Here is a 9,553-nt window from a genome sequence, read left to right as displayed (position 1 = left end):
ATAATAATAACAATTTCATTTTAAAATTATTTTGCTGTTTTAAATAATAGAATTGTTCTTTTGGGAGCATAGTGAAAAGGTCTCCTACTTTATTAGTTTATTACAAATTAATTGAACTTCAAGTCAAGGATCATAGATTAGCAAAACTATCTTAGGGAAGAAGAAAATGTTAAAAGAAATCTAATTTGCTTCTGGTTTTCACCTGCTTCTTCCTACCCTATCCCACAATATTTGCTAATGGGAAACCAGTTCCTTGCAAATCTGAACAATTTCTAAAACTAGTTAAATGGCTTAGCTTAAAACTTAAATTGATTTTATTTTCTCAATTCTTAAGAGAAAAATTAATTTCAAAAAAGGAGTTTTACATCATTGTTTTTGGTGCCAGGTTTGTACTGCTTTGAGGATTGTGCTTTTACTGCTGACAAACACATAAAAACCTTCACATTTATTCCAACAGATCCTACTTTTTTAGAGCTCTACAAATTTTCTAGGCCAGCCTATTTCAATTGTTTTCCAATTTTTGAGCCATTTCTTCTGCCTTTATGGATAAGTAAGATAAAACATATCTGATTATGTAACAACATGTTCTCTTCCTTATTGTGTTAAAAATGATAAGGAAGATTTCATGAGTGTGTTACATGATCTATATTATCACAGTAAATTGTAGGAAGCCTTACATAGCCATATGATTCAAGAAGGTATTACTCTTAGAAAGAGCAAAGGAATTTTTTGTGGAATGTTCAGTACATTCCACAATAGATGAATCATTTCCTGTTTGCTCCCAAGACAACCATGACCCTTTATTTCTTGCAACATAATTACGCCATAGTTTCAAAGTGTGCTTTAAAAAGGTACAGGAAATAATATTAAGCAAGTTGAGTTAATTGACTTCATATATTATTTCTATAAATCATTTTAAAACCAATACATTCTTCCTTCTCCCTTCTTCTCCCAGAGCAAAGATACCAAATGTAGATGTTTCTATGAAATTATTGGTAAACTTTTAAATAGTTTGAATAATTAAGTTACAGTTAATTATGTAACAATATGTTTCCTTTATTCTATCTGTGATTTTTGAAATTAAATAAATGTTCCTTTTTAATTCACTGATTGCTGGGAAGCTCAGAGGTAAATTTTAATTCCATCTGTGGCAAATACACAGGTGTCAAATAAATACATTCTAATGACTTTTTATTGACATATAATTTCCATACAGTAAAATACACAAATCTTGATTGTGCAGATTAATGAATTTTTATGTTATGTTGATTTGTTATGCCTCGTAATTCACCAGCCAGTTCAAAATAAAGAATGTTTTAGCATCCCATAAGTGGCTTGCACATCCTTTCCCTATCCTGGCCACTATACACTGTAAAATTTTTATGAGACATATCATATTACATGAATTATTTTTGTTTTTGTTTTGACTTTATCTTTCTTTACTTACTTCTAAATTATGTTTTATTGATTAATTTTATTTATACAATAAGATGTCTTAAATTTTTAACTGAGACTGAGATGGATCATAAAATATCTTTACACAAAAGTAGAATAATTTGCAAAGCTACTAAGGAAATGAGACTAGAATGGGAACATAGGAGCATAGAAGTTCAATTGTTGATATACTTATACCATTCCTGACTCTAAATAATAAAGTTGAAATATTAATATAATATTGCCTTTTAAATTTCAAAGACAACTCTTTATCTAACCTCCTGCCCTCATCCTTCTTAAAAGAGTATCATTAGACTCAGTTTGTATATGAAAACTATAATACTGTGCCCATCATTTAAATTATTAAGAATAATTCATGTGGGGAATTTCTACTTCTGATCAAGATGGAGTGACAGACACTGGATTTACTGTCCTGTCTGAAATAACAAAAACAACAAGAAAATAAAACAGACAATATATTGGAAACAGCAAATATATTGGCAGTATTAAAAAATGAAAAATCTTGGAGACAACCGAAAAAACTGGGAAAAACAAAAAACATAGTACAGGGAGGGGAACCTAGGTAGAATCTAGTAGAACCCTTGAGTTGAAGAACAAAGGTGAGAATCTGAGGAAACCAAAGCAGCTGAATTCATAGGACAGATTATCTAAGAAGAGACAGTTAAGCAGAGATAGAAGCCAGGAGACCCACAAAGAGGTCTTCTTGAGTATTTAATTAGGTATTGATGTGCATAAGTTGTAAGGAACTCTAAAAGGCCCTCTATATATTGCCTCTGCTCTGCTCTGGGCCCCAGGAAGATTCTCTTTATAGATTACATCCCTTGATCTTCTTTGCCTTTGACTTTTGGTTACATTTAGACAATAGAAGCACTCTTAGAAGGTGGATAGAGAGGAAAGACTGGTGTGTTCATTCTTTCCCCATCTTCCCTGCCTCCCTGAAGTGCTGCTGTAATTGAGTAACTAGGCCCTTGTTATTCCGAGTGTGATCCCTGGATCAGTAACATTAGCATTATCTGTGATCTTGTTACAACACTGAATCTCTAGCTCATTCCAGACTTACTGAATCAAAATTTGTATTTAAATAGGATAATTTGGTGTTTTTTATACATACTAGAGGCCTGGTGCATAAAATTCATGCACTGGGGGGAGGGGGCAGTGTGTCCTGCCACCGCTGGTGCCCTCTACATTTGTGAGCTTTTGGCTGAGCAGTGCTGAGCAGTGCTTCCCCTGTGGGAGCACACTGACCACCAGGGGGAAGCTCCTGTGTCGAGTGTCTGCCCCCTGGTGTTCAGTGAGCATTATAGTGACCTGCCATTCCACAGTTTGGTCTATTTGCATATTAGCCTTTTATTTTATAGGATTATCTTTAATGTGCACTCCTTTTTTCAAGGCTCCAGCTTTCACGGGGGCACATTTTTTTCTTCTTCTTGATTTTTCTGGTCCAGGGGCCATAATAGCTTTCTGTTGTCATTAGTTCCTTGTTAAATCACATAACTCTGCCTACATCTCTATAAATAGACCCTGTAAAAATAGATTTTCCAGTTAAACCCTTTTCAATATACAGCCTGTTTACTGCCATACCTTAATGATACAATAATATATTATCTATCTTGATATTGATATGTTAGCTGTATACATATTATATCTCTACCTCTGTATTTGTATATCTATACCTCTATTGTTTCAGTCCCTATCTCTTTCTAAAATTTCAATCTTTATGCTTTAAAAAGTACATGAAATTTTGAAACACCTTTTTCTTAGTAACAGTTCAATATCAAATTATGTACATAATAATTTCTCAACAATGCAACTACAGATATAATATTATTAGTTAATTAGGAAATTTTGTGAATCTGGAGAGAAAAAGAATGACATTATTTTGTGTTTGCATGCTAGTGTGGGAAATAGCCTCTAAATTGGTCCACGATAATCCCTGCTTCCTTTTCCTTCTGTGTAATCCTCTCCACTGGAAACTGTGCTAGACTTTTTGACTCACTTCTAATAAACTAGGGGTCAGTGCACATCATAGCAAGCAGTTGAGTGGCCTTAGCATATCATTAGTATATTATGTTTTGATAGGTTGAATGGTCAACTAGAATACCAGACACTTAGCATATTAGGGTTTTATTATATAGGATGGTATATAGCAGAGTAATGAAATGAGACTATTAGGTTACAAAAATATGGTGGCTTTTGTTTTAAGTGTATACTCTTTCTCTTGCATTTTTCATCATGGAGGAAGCCAGCTACTATTCTGGGAGGAAGTACAACAGGGAGGCATACATAGAGAGTGACCAAGGCCTACCAATAGACACATGAGTGGGTTTGAATATAACCTACCCTGACACCATTTATGAAACAAAAGCCTCATAAGGGAGCAACCAGTTATATGTCTTCCATATTCTTGATCTATAGAAACAGTGAGACTATAAATTTTATTGTTTTCAGCTGCTAAATTTTGGAGCAATTTGTTATTATAGATAGTAGATAAGTAATATAGGTAAGATTCTTTTTAAAGCATGAAATAACTTGAGAATTTTGCTTCCAACAAATAACAGGATATTTTGTTTACTTAGTGCTCTTTTTCTTTCTTTCAAAAGAGATTTCTTAACATTCATTTTTAAATGTATTTGGGGTTACTTTTTATACCAAATCAAATTGTTTCATAAATTGAAGTCCCAGAAATAAGACTTTAAGTAGAAATAGTTTAAAAATGGGAAAACTAGCATAGTTTTTAATAAAAATAAGAGTCTTAGAGAGAAAACATTAATTTAACTGGAAGCAGTATATATCTCTGGAGAAATAAGGAATGGTTTGTGTGTCCTATAAGTACAAAGAATGTAATTTTATAAACTGACTTTCCACACAGATGCCAAGATACACCTTTTGTACTTCTCTTTTTATAATACTTTGAAGAAAAAATATATATTAAAGAATGAAGAGAAAGTGTAAATAAATGAGCAATATTAATGAGCTGACAAACATATATGGCTGCAAAAATAGCACAATCTTTCTTGCTTCATTAGAAACAATGTGAGAAATCCAACTTAATTCAGTGAGCTTGAAGCTCAAGTTGAAAAAATTGAAAATGTTTTTTGCAAATTTGAATGGTTTCTAAATAGTTCAAATAGTTTTCTTCATTACTAAAAAGAATACATACAATGGGAAAGAAAAATCTAAGTATGCAACTATAATGTTCTTATTTGTATATATAATTTATATATTTGTATATAAAATATACATATTTTATATACAAATATATATATATCCCCTACTGGGGATGTGCCTGCAACCAAGGTACATGCCCTTGACCGGAATCAAATCTGGGACCCTTCAGTCTGCAGGCCAAAGCTTTATCCACTGAGCTAAACTAGTCAGGGCTATAGACTTTTCTTTGATTATTAATTTCCTCTCTCCTTGCCTCTCCTTTCTCCATCCTCTTTTTATTATTATAACATTTTATTTTAAATTTTTTAATTGTTTTCTTTGAGAGAGAAAGTAAGTGAGATAGACATCTATTTGTTGTTTCACTTACTTATGCATCCATTGGTTGATTCTTATATATATCCTGATCTGTGATCAAACCCACAACCTTGGCATCCTATCTAATAAAGCAGCGTTTTTCAACCGCTGTTCCGGGGCACACTAGTGTGCCGCAAGATGTTGCCTGGTGTGCCGTAGGTGCAGACAAGACAAGAATTTTATAATTTTTCACTATTTTGTTTACTTAATATTTCATAATAAAGTAATTATAAAATACTTTCTTTGTGTTTATTTGATTCCTATTCAAGAGAATTACTTTATATATAGTCAATATAGGCACAGAGTTAAATTTTTTAACATTTTCTAATGGTGGTGTGCCTCGTGATTTTTTTCATGAAACAAGTGTGCCTTTGCCCAAAAAAGGTTGAAAAACACTGTAATAAAGAGGCAATATGCAAATTAATTATCATGCCATAACAAAAATGGCTGTGCCCACAGTGAAGGCAGGGATTTCATAACACAAGATGGCTGAGCCCATAGCAGAGGCAGAATTCCTGTAATGAGTCTTAATGAGCAATCAGCAGGAACCTGAGGCTGTGAAGCACTGGGCCGGAACATGGGACCTAAAGCTGCGTGCCCCCCCCCGCCCCCCCCCCCCCGTGTGGTTTGACAGGGGACCTCAGGCTGTGCTGGCTGCCCCGGCACCTAGCTAGGGACCTCAGGCCATGCCCCCCCCTCCCTTCCCCCCCCCCCCCCCCCCGCCCAGCAGGGCTTGACGGGGGGACCTCAAGCATGCCTCCTGCCCTAGCACCAGGGATAGGGGATCTGAGGCCATGAACCCTGCCATGCAGGGCTTGATTGGAGCCTCAGGCAGCAACCCCATCCATGGGGCTTGATAGGACCTCAGGCAACACCTCCTGCACGTGGGGTTTGACAGGGAATCTCAAGGCACCCCCCCACCCCGCTGGCCTGGGCCGGGGGACCTCTGGCCATGTCCCTCACCCCAGTACGGGGCTGGGGGACCTGAGGTTGCACCCCACAACTAGCGGAGATTGATGGGGGATCTCAGGCTGTGCCTCCCACTCTGGCAGCAGGCCAGGCAACTTGAGGCCATGTCCCCACCTAACAGGGCTTGACTGGATTGGGGATGGCCAGGTCTGGATCTAGCCCAATGGGGTTGGGGCCGGCCTGGTCTGGGTCTCGTGTGATTTTGAGGTGCACGTGATTGGATGGGGACTTGACTCTGGTTCCCATGGTGTGCCCCAGACTCTGACAGGAGGAAGATTTTCATTTATATTGTATTTTAATAATTTTCTTTCATCTAACACTTTTATTATAGAGAAAGGGCAAATAGGGACATTAAAATATTTCCTCTAATTAATTCTCTTTTAATGTGCATGAGAAAGAAGAACAGTGAATAAGAGTTGTGGAAACAAAGAAGTGTCATCTCCAGAATCATATTCTTTTAGAAGGCAAGATAGACTTTGGAGATTTAGAAGTCTGGACTGCAAGATAAATAACCATTATCTTGAGGAAGTCTCTTGGTTTATTCTTTAATGATTATTTGACATTGTAAACTGGTATACATTATAAACATAGTGGCAAAAATATAGCCTTAATGCTAAGTACTACTGTAAGAATAAGCAATACACCCTCTGGACCCATTGGCTGGAATAAGACATATGAAAAGGAAAAAAAAAGAAAAGAAAAAGAGAAGAAAGAGCTTTGGGCAAACTGAGTTTGTTAAAGACAAGATCAGGGGGCCTGGCCAGCATAGACCAGTGGTTAAGCCATTGACCTACCTATGAACCAGGAAGTCATGGCTTGATTCCTGGTCAGGGAATATGCCTGAGTTTCAGGTTTGATCCCCAGTGTGAGGTATGCAGGAGGCAGCCAATCAGTGACTCTCTCATCATTGATGTTTTTATTTCTCTTTCCCTCTCTCTTCCTTATTGAAATTGTTAAAAAATATATATTTTTTAAAAAGACTAGAGCAGGGGTTATAAAAATTGAGGAGTCATTAGCATAATCTAGAGGTCTTGATAATGACTTGATTTTGAAAAGAATTGCCATTAATTAATAAATCAATTTGGGGAGAATTAATATATTGACAATATCGAGTTTTCCAATTTATGACCATTTTCATTGATTTAGATGTTATTTAATGCATCTCAGAAATATTCTGTACTTTTATTATTCAAACCTTATACTTCTTTTGATAAATTTACTTCTGAGATTTTTATCCTTTTTGATACTATTGTGAGTAAAATTATTTCTTCATTTTATTCTCAGAATAATCATTTGTAATACATAGAAATATTGATTTTCATAGTTAGATCTTATATGCTGTGTGGGGGACGAAAATAATTTTATCTCTACCCTTCTAGGTTGTTAGTTGAGATATTCTCTCTCTTCCCTCGCCCAGAAATAAAAGAGAATAAAAGAAGAAAAACAAATTCACGTTTAATAACATGTATACCTCTTATATGCCTGAGAGAGACCCAGGAAAATAGAGCAACAACTTAAAATAATCCAAGTCATAACCTTAAATACTAAAAATAAAAGAAGAGCCAGGACGGGTTTGGCTCAGTGGATAGAGCGTCGGCCTGCGGACTGAAAGGTCCCGGGTTCGATTCCCGGCAAGGGCATGTACCTTGGTTGCGGGCACATCCCCAGCAGGGGGTGTGCAAGAGGCAGCTGATCGATGATTCTCTCTCATTGATATTTCTAACTCTCTATCTCTCTCTTCCTCTCTGTGAAAAATCAATAAAATATATTTAAAAATAAAAAAAATAAAAAAATAAAAATAAAAGAAGATGTTGAGGGTAGAGGACAGTAATAGGAGGTTACCAGGCAAAGCACAATAAAGACTAAGGCTGTTATGCAGATTTAAGTCCTTGATAAGAGTTTCTAGAGATTTAGAATCATCCCCCTTTTCCTGGTACAGAGAGGGAGATACTCTTAAAGATGGAGATCATTGATTTAGATGTTATTTAATGCATCTCAGAAATAAAAATAAAAATGGAAATGTCTCTTAGAAAAGGGAAACTTCAAGGTGTTCAGAACTTTTTCTGTGTCATCTCTATCTTAAAAAATAAACAGCTCAAGATAATCCTTATGGCAGAGAGACATATTTTGGAGTGGAAAATTCTGTTCCCCTTCAAAGAGAAATAGCTTATAGTCTACCAACACATATTTTCTTTTAGCTACCCTACCCTGTAGTCCTGAATCACTGGGGCCTTTGTAGAACCTCTTCTACATTTCCTGTTATCATAGATTTCAGTATATTCTAACTGATGATGCTCGGGGTAGGCTGTTTCCAAATATGCCAAAGTGGTATGGACGAAAAGGGACCACATACTAATCTATTTCAAGGAAAGCCTGCATGGTGGCCTTGAAAACTCAAAGACCTAAAGTAACCACAAAGGATTGTCTGAAATTAAAACTTTCAAAATTAAAAAGTGTGGGGAAGCACAGAAAACCTGGTTGAAAAGTCTGTAAGGAGGAATCTCTAAAACGCTGGGGGCATTTTGGAGGACCTTTCCAAACAAGACTGTGCATGTGCAGATTCCCTGGTGTTTACCGGAATCTTTATGCTTAATCTGTAGGTTTCCTTGCTTAAAGGACACTGCACACACATGTGTCCTCCCAAGATTACTTACCCTGCTGATTGTATATAAAAGATAAACTTTATCTCAAGCTGTTGTTACAATAAAAACCTAAAGAGGCAGGCAATCAAGCATGTCTGGTTCCTTTAGCCAGGTAGTCCCTTAGCCCTCTCGTTTACAACAAAATTTGTATAATCAATCATCTGTTGCTCAGGGTCTGCTGGTCAGCCTTGGCAAAAAAGAAAAAAAAAGAAAAAAAAAAGCAGTTTATGGTGGGTAGTCATTTCCTAGGCCAGTATCTTCCCTGACAAAGATCAATCTTACTTTAACTGGGTCTAATGTCTTTTAGCATCTATGATAATATATCATTGGAATGTCAAAGTACATTTTCCTTTTTTCCAGACCCCTCAAAGCACAGGCACCAATATGAAGAGACCACACATCTCCTCGTTGTTATTTGAGTTAATTGTTGACTGTTAACTATCCTGTACCCACCTAAGTAAAATAATTATGTCTATCATTTTACTTTTTATCCAATTCCAGTGGTTTCCTTGCTTTGCTTACTTCTGCTTCCCTAATCTATCACCAATGGAGTTTTTGTAACCAACTTACATCTCCTCTTTTTATTGTAATGTATAAAATAAGGTGCAAATCTGCTATTCTTTGGAGCATTATCTCAATCTGTTGAGATTCTGCTTCCTGCCAGTTGTTTAGTTTGACTCAAATAAACCCACAAAAAATCTTTACAGATTTGAATGTTTCTTACATTAACAGTGAGATAAAGTTACTTGAGAAACAGCCAGTGCACAAAAGACATTTTGACTCTTCTGTATCCTCCTGAAATCAGGAAATAAATTATCCAATGTCAAATGTATCTTCCTTATACCAAGAGGTATAGAGACCTCCTTATCAACAGGGAGAGAAAATTCAGGGATGCAATAACTATATAAATAAACCTTGTTACTTCTTTACTAATTAAGCACCTGAGTCTACATTTATTTATCTTG

The sequence above is a fragment of the Pipistrellus kuhlii genome, unplaced genomic scaffold (assembly GCF_014108245.1).
Source record: "Pipistrellus kuhlii isolate mPipKuh1 unplaced genomic scaffold, mPipKuh1.p scaffold_m20_p_16, whole genome shotgun sequence".
In the NCBI taxonomy this organism is placed as follows: Eukaryota; Metazoa; Chordata; class Mammalia; order Chiroptera; family Vespertilionidae; genus Pipistrellus; species Pipistrellus kuhlii.
The sequence above is the reverse complement of the archived record's forward strand: the minus strand, read 5'-3'. Positions refer to the sequence as shown.